Source organism: Halichoerus grypus, chromosome 4, assembly GCF_964656455.1.
Source record: "Halichoerus grypus chromosome 4, mHalGry1.hap1.1, whole genome shotgun sequence".
In the NCBI taxonomy this organism is placed as follows: domain Eukaryota; kingdom Metazoa; phylum Chordata; class Mammalia; order Carnivora; family Phocidae; genus Halichoerus; species Halichoerus grypus.
This window is the reverse complement of record NC_135715.1, coordinates 113,324,844-113,332,522: the sequence shown is the minus strand read 5'-3', so window position 1 is coordinate 113,332,522 and position 7,679 is coordinate 113,324,844.

Genomic DNA, 7,679 nt, shown 5'->3' with positions numbered 1-7,679 from the left:
ACTGATTACATAGTTCAAAGATACAGGCAAAAGAATTAGATGTTGAAGTGGTTTATCGGAAGAGGGGGAAGAGTGAGGTGTTGAGCTATGAGATGCAGAGGAAGGCATGCCCTCACCACTCTGATGGGAAAACAATGTTTTATGTGTTTAGACGCCACTCTAAATAAAATCACTGGTAATTTTCCTGTGTAAAGAATGGAGAGCCTGACATCTTTACTGCACTTGGAAAACCGACATCATGAAAACAACAGTGATACCACAGCACAAATATGTGGGTTATTCCCATTGACCTCTAATAACTATGATGAAAGTTTTTTTCAGATCTATAAGTTTGGAAAATCTTGTCGAGTAGAAGAATTTTAAAAGTGTTATAGTAAACACTAGCAAACTAAAAAGGTTTGGTTAGGTTTGCAGATAGTATATCATGCCAATGAAAGTTCCTCGTGTATTTGTGACTATCTTGCATGCTTGTTTATATGTTTGATAACTTGACTGTTCATGGGATTTAGCAGAGGAAATCTTGCACCCTTTTAGAGCTCATAACAGTTTAAACATACTAAATAACCCCAAGAAATGGTCATTCTATCATTCAAAGCCGTCCAGAAAGTAGCCTTTATTTTGACCAGGTTTTGAGTGCTTGGAGACAGCATGGAAGATGGTTATGAAAATCAAATTTCTCCATTTCCTATCTTCCTGTATCCCTTTTTGCCAGGCAGTCTTCTTGAGCCACACATTCATCAGGACCTATACTCTTTCCCTCTCCTGGGGTGTTCTGGGGGGCATTCCCCCAGGATTGTGAGCAGTTCTGCTTCCCAAGGTGCCTGGGGATCTCCACTTCCTCCTGCATTGTGCAAAGTTGTTGCCCTTCAATCATTTGGCTTCTTGGCTTGCTTTGTGTGTGGGGGTGTGTTTTTCCTGTTTTCTAACTTGCATTTTGTTTGGTAGGGTGGGAATATCTTTGTCCAGATGGTCCCCATCCCAGGACATTTTGCAGAGTATCTGTGAGCCAGAAACCACCAGGGATTTTTTTTCTTTTGACTCAAGAAGGTCCCTCAGTCCGCTTCATGTTGCCAATTCTTCTTGTAAATCTCAAGGCATGTTCCTTTTGCAAAACAACTCTGAAAACACACACACACATACACACGCACACACATAGTTTTATTGGTTAAAAAATTAGTCTGTGGCAAATTCTTGCTAAAAAGGGATAAGTTTTCTCTCTTCAAAGAGGCTGGCAAACTTTTCCCTTTCATGATTTTGCTTTTTAAGCAAAACCATTAACCCCCCAAAATGCTCCTAGAGCACATGTCCTGTGTGGACACCCTACAGAAGCTGATCCTCAAGACACAATGTCAGCCTAACCACCTCCCACCTTCCCCTCCCAGAACAAACCTGAATCCTTTTGAAACAAATCACGTGGAATAAGCCAGATTGCAAATGAAAGCCGTACGGTCCATTGGAGGCAGCATAATTTGTGTTTATTATGCTCTTTCAAGTGATGCTGTATTCCCCTTTGTCTCATTTTCTTGTTCACAGTAGACATCTGCTCATGACTGAAATGCCTTAGAAGAACTTGATCCCTTTGGATTTGGAGAGGTAAGGGTGGAACAGGGGCCACTTCGTCTAAATAGTGCCAAAAACCCTCAATCTGATAACCTTTTGCGGAACAATCTTTCTTCTCCCCCTTCTTTAGCATAGCACACCGTCCGCCCACTTGTCTTCCAGTGTGCAGGATCCATCTATGTAGAGGATGTTGTGTTGGATGACTACTCCTGATGAGGGTTTTTAAACACTTTAACATGTGGCATCATTGTTATAGCTGTCATTGCTGTCTTGGAATTTATTCTCGGCTCTGAGAAAGGCTTTTAGCCATGTGTCAGGCAGCACGTCGGCAGAAGTTGCCAACAAGCACAATTTATATTCAGCCTTTTGGGGCTGAGAGAGTACTGCCTCAGGCTGCTTGAGATCTGAAAGAGGCTAGAGCCACCGCTGGCAGTCTAGGACCTATGTCTGCCCTTGGTCAGGCAAATAATTTTATTTGTAGGATTACATACATTTTCAGGGGCGTATTCCTAAACTGTTTTCCCTGATGGAGGATAAGAAAGTAGCCTGGCTCTCTCACCCATTGCCCTATTCCTCCCCATATTTGCACTTACCTTCCCTCCCAGAGTACAGTGGCATTAAGGAAAAAGTCAATCCCATTCAAGTTGCCCAACTCTAAATTGGAGTGAGACAGAATTGCTAAGGTTTGTCTATTGGGATGTTTATTGCAAGATAGTTTGTAAACAGGGAATTGGATTAAAAAACATGGCACATCTCATTCAATGCATTGGTTCTTCTTCAATGGAATACTCCATAGGCATGAAACAGGGTCTTAATTCCTGTTAAGAAAAACTTGATAATCAAAAAAGCAAGTTATCAATCTAAATGCTCATCAACTGATGAGAGGATAAATAAAATGTGGTATGTCCGTACAACAGAATATTATTTGGCCTAAAAATCGAATGAAGTACTGATACCGTTACATGCTACAACATGGATAAAACTTGGAGACATGTTAAGTGTAGGAAGACAGCCACAAAAGGCCATATACTATACTATTCCATTGATATGAAATGTCCATAACAGACAAATACATAGAGACAGAAAGTAGTGATTTCCAGGGCCTAGCCAAAGGAGGGAATTGGGAGTGACTACTAATGGATATTAAGTTTTGTTTTGGAGTGGCGAAGATTTTCTGCAATTAGATGGCTGCAAACTCTAAATATACTAAAAAAACCCTATTATTGTACACTTTAAAACTATATTGTACACTATGTAAATTATATCTCAATAAAGGTATTATTTTAAAAAAAGACTAAAAGCAAAAAAAGCAAAAAAAGCAAGTTACCTAACTCCATGCATTTATGATCTTGTTTTTGTAAAAACAAGATATAGTGTATGTTAATATATTTATTTAAATGTATATATTAAATATTAATTAAAAGGAATTAAATATATTAACTATATATGTATATATACTTATATATTTAATGTATATTATTTTTATATTATATAATATATATAATATTTATATATATGTAAATATATATATATTTAAAAACCAGAATGATACAGTTACCACTATGGATGAAATTATAAGAATTTTGCATTTTCCAATTCTTTGTACTTACTGTATTTTTTCTAATTACAAAAATTATGCTGGTTAGTTTTATAAAACTTTGAAGATGAATGTCATTTATAAATGTGAGAAAGAGGGGATAAATGATGGCTGCTTTAGACATATTTTAAAATGTTTCACTTTTGCTTAAAGAGACACTGTGGGCCTAGAAATGGAGCACCAAATGGGAATCTTAAAATATGGTACTATGTACCAGAAAGGTTAATTTCTGGTTCCTCTATTTCCATTTTCTTCCACTCAGAAAATAGTATCATATTAAGCATATTTTTTTAACATTTTTTTGTGTGTGTGTGTGAGAGATAGAGAGAGAGAGAGAGAGAGAGAGATCTCGAGTGGGGGGAGGGGCAGAGGGAGAAGGAGAGAGAATCTTAAGCAGGCTCCATACCCAACTTGGGGCTCGAATCTCATGACCCTGAGATCATGACCTGAGCTGAAATCAAGAGTCAGATGCTTGACTGACTGAGCCATGCAGGCACCCCTAGTATCACATTAAGCATATTGTTCTGAGTTTATGACAGAGATAACATGGGGTAGGAAGTAATTTAACATTTATTGAGTGCACCTGGTTGCCAGGAATTCTGAAAGAGCACTACACTGTCAATTACATGAACAAATGTCCTCTATGGCTGGAGTTGGTTATATTCAAGACTTTCATTTCATTCTACCAGAGAGAACTTAGTCAAATAGTCATGCCTAGCTGCAAGAGAGGCTGCAAAACAGTTTCTAGCTGGTTGGTCTTGGGCCTTTTAAGAGCTATGATAGTTTAGAAGAAAGGAAGAATGGATTTGGGGAGAAACTAGCAGACTTCCATACCAGTTGTTCAGAGAATATTTTTCAAATGTAGTGAAACTATATACATGAAGAAAACTATCTTGAGCCAAAGAACAATTCTGAATTACTATGGGAGGTAATATAATTGTTGGAGCTCTTTGAAATTATGTAAACCACCCTTTGATTTGATGGTTGATGGATATTCATCTGCCCATAGGCAGGTGACTAAAGTAAATGACCCATAGAAATCATTTTGAGCCAATAATCATTAGTATGCTTGCTCTTTGCTCTTTTTTATTTTTAAACAGACAAGATTCCTTGTAAGCAACTCAAGTTCTTGTTTACCTTTGAATCTAATTTTTGCCAAGGGGTGTCAGGGTGGCTTTTCTATAAAAAGAACTCATCATGTTAACTGAAGTCCTGTTACAATTCCTGTATTAGTTAATATAATTCCTGCATTAGTTAATGCTAGTTGTTATAATGAATAAATTCTCAAATATCAGTATCTTAATAGAATAAAATTTATTTCTTGTTCAAGCAGCAGTGTAATATGAATGTTCAAATAGGCAACTTTCAATGTGGTGAGCCAGGGACCCATGCTCCTTTCTTCTTTTGACTCTACCAACTTTTAGATTTCTGTAGCCGTCAACTTCTAACTAGTGAGCGGGGAGAAAAAGAACCTGGAGGATAGAATGGGAGGTTTTTATGTCCCAGGCCTGGAAGTGGACTCTAAAACTTTCACCCACAGCCCATTGGCCAGACAATAGCCACATGACCACATCTAACCAAAGGGAGGCTGAGGTATGTAGTTCAGTTGCAGTCTCTTACTTAGGAGGAAGGAAAAGAGAGTTGGGGAACAATCAACCAGTTTCTGTCACAGCTCTTTATCTCAAAGGAGATGAAGTCTAAACTCTTTATCAAGGACTACAAGGTCATTTATGGTTTGTTATGTTTACTTCTAGAGCTGCATCTTGTCTCTTGAACTCTATTCCATTTCAAGTCACTAAATCATAGAGATCCTGAGGTGTTGATAGTTCAGGTAATAATATTGTTTGCCAGTAGAACAGTAACTAGCAATTATTCAAATCTTTTGATCTTCTTATCTTTAGTCTCATGAGACCAACCAGCTTTTATCAACACTTTTCCTACAAAAAAAAAAAAAAAGAAAGAAAGAAAAAAGAAAAGAAAGAAAAAGAAAAGAAAAGTACTGTGGGCATTATTGCTTAACCCCTACTTGATGTTCTGTGGGATAAGTTGGGAGTTTTTTGTTTGTTTTTATATTTGTTTTTGTTTTTGCATCTAGTAAATCTTAAAGATTAGGAGAGAAGGAGCTTCCATTACACACCTGGGAGAATTTGTTAGTTTCCAGAAGGGCTTTCTGGTCTTTACCCTCTCATTTTTCCAGGTGCAGAATGGTTTAACTGGAGTTTCCTAAGATAGTGGTTCCCAAACATTGATTTGTTTAAGAATCACTTGGGCAGTTTCTGAAAAAGATGATTTCAGCGTCCCATCAGAGAATCTGATTCAATAAGACTGGTATGGCATCAAAGAATGCATATATTTATGGTTCTAATGTAATGGTCCATGGACTGTGATCTGAGAAATATTAAACTAGCAGGATAGAGAGTATATAGTAGTGGACAAGAACACTACTCAGATTTATTCAGCTCTGTTACTGAATAGTTTTGCAATCTGGGGCAAGTTTCTTAAACTCTGTGAGTGGGTGGAGACCAGTGAAATGCTACTAGAAGCTCCACTTGCTTTGCTTCTAGAGGCCCCTTCCTGCGACTTCAGTAGCCTTACCCTGCACTGTAGCTGGATTCCCATTCTAGCCAGCTACAGTATGTTTCTCAAGAAGGGCTAATGCCTTCATACATAAAGCCTCAGAAATTGGCTTTTAGAACCAGGAAAGAGTATAAGCTCAGAGAAGGAAGGAGTCAGGAGCCTAGTCATTTTCTTAAATCTTCCCTTTTAAACCCAAGTCCTTAGCTACCTGCAGATAGGGAGCCACCAGCGTCATATAGCTGCTAAAAATTCAACACACTCATGGACCGCACAAAGAGCTGTTAGAATTCATATAAACAAAGGGGAAGCTCCCGCTCCACCTAAACAAGAGCTTTGGCAATGTGAGCACATCCAAAGGCAAGTGAAAAAAATGGTATGAGGTCTGGAGCCATGTCCCATGAGAAGGCATTCAGTCAAATTGGGAAGTTTAATTTTTCTGAAGAGAAGACTTGGTGGCATTTCAGGGTGATGGTTCAAGAAGGGCACAGTGATTAATTTAAAATGCTCCAGGAGACAAAAAAATGTAAGAAGATCTAGATTTATTATTTGATGCCTTTTAGAGTAGAATGAGGACAAGGGTAGGAAACAGATCAGGGTGAAAATGTTTCCAAGCCCAGACATGTCCAGTTGTGGGAAAAGTAGAGGCTGGTGACCAGTTCCAGAGGTGGTTGTGAGCAGTCTTTCTCTTTCAGGATGTATAGGGATTCCACCCACTGAACCATGACTCCGCCACTGCCAGCTAGGACCTTGACCAGAGGAATGAGAATGCTGCAGTTCAGTGGATAGAAGAGGAGGAAAAGCATCAAGAAAACCAGTTCCCAAGTAGATCTTGGCCCGTTCAATAAAACCCACCTCATGGGGAGAGTGGCAAAGCATAACATGGGTCTAAGGTAGATTCTGACTTACTTACCTGGCCATTTAGCCACATGGAAAAACAGGACGACAGACAGCAAGATGGCCAGGTTCCTGGGGAGATCTGGCTCAGCTCACTAGGCTGGCCATATGACATGATAATGGCAGAGGCCAGAGCAAGGTGACCAAATCAGCTCAGGTCCAAACTACCCAAAGGCATAGAAGCTGGAAGTAGAAGAAAGTGATTGCACAATAGCCCTATCCAGTGTGGTTTTGTCAGCAACCTGAAATTTACCCAATAATATTAGCAACACTTTCTCTTGGTTTGTGAGTGGGGGTAGGTAGGGAGGGCTTAGGATCTTTCCATTCCCCACTAAAATATTCATTCTACATGGAATGGGGTAATTTCTAAAGCACATGCATGATGACCTGGTCTGGTCTTTGGGCCTGAGAGAACTTGTAGTTTTTTCAACAGCATTGTCTGAACCGGGGGAGGGGGAATGCTGAACTGTGGGTGATCTTGCTGTCACACTGAGCTACAGCCAGAAGGAAAGAAGGGAGGGAGACAAGCTGGTTCTAGATACATGCCTTTGTCTTGAGGGGGTTTGTCCTGGAGTATCTCTAGGGTCTGTGATAAACTTTCTGTCTCTTATTTCTTGTGACTACACTTGAGGTTATCCATTCTGAATTCCAGAAACAGACTCAATTCTAGGAATTCTGGCTTTTAGAATCACCGAATGTTACAGTTTTCAGAAATTATAGATCATCTTCTTTAGTCTCTGCAGTTTACTCACAAAACTGAGTCCCAGGAAGGTCAAGTGACTTGTCAAAGGTCAGAGAGCTAGTTACTGGAATAACTCAGACTGTAGTGTATGTTGTACAACACAAAGGTTAAGATTGGTTAAGAACAGAGTTTCTGGAGACAGCCAGCCTGTATTCAAGTCACCAGGAACAACTCTTCCCCAAATAAGAAACTTCAGACAGTTAATTAAGTCCTCCATTCCTCGGTTTCCTCATATGTGACAGAGGCTAATAGTGGTATCCGCTTCATAGGTTGTCATGAGGCTTAAATCAGGTTAAATCATATAAAAGA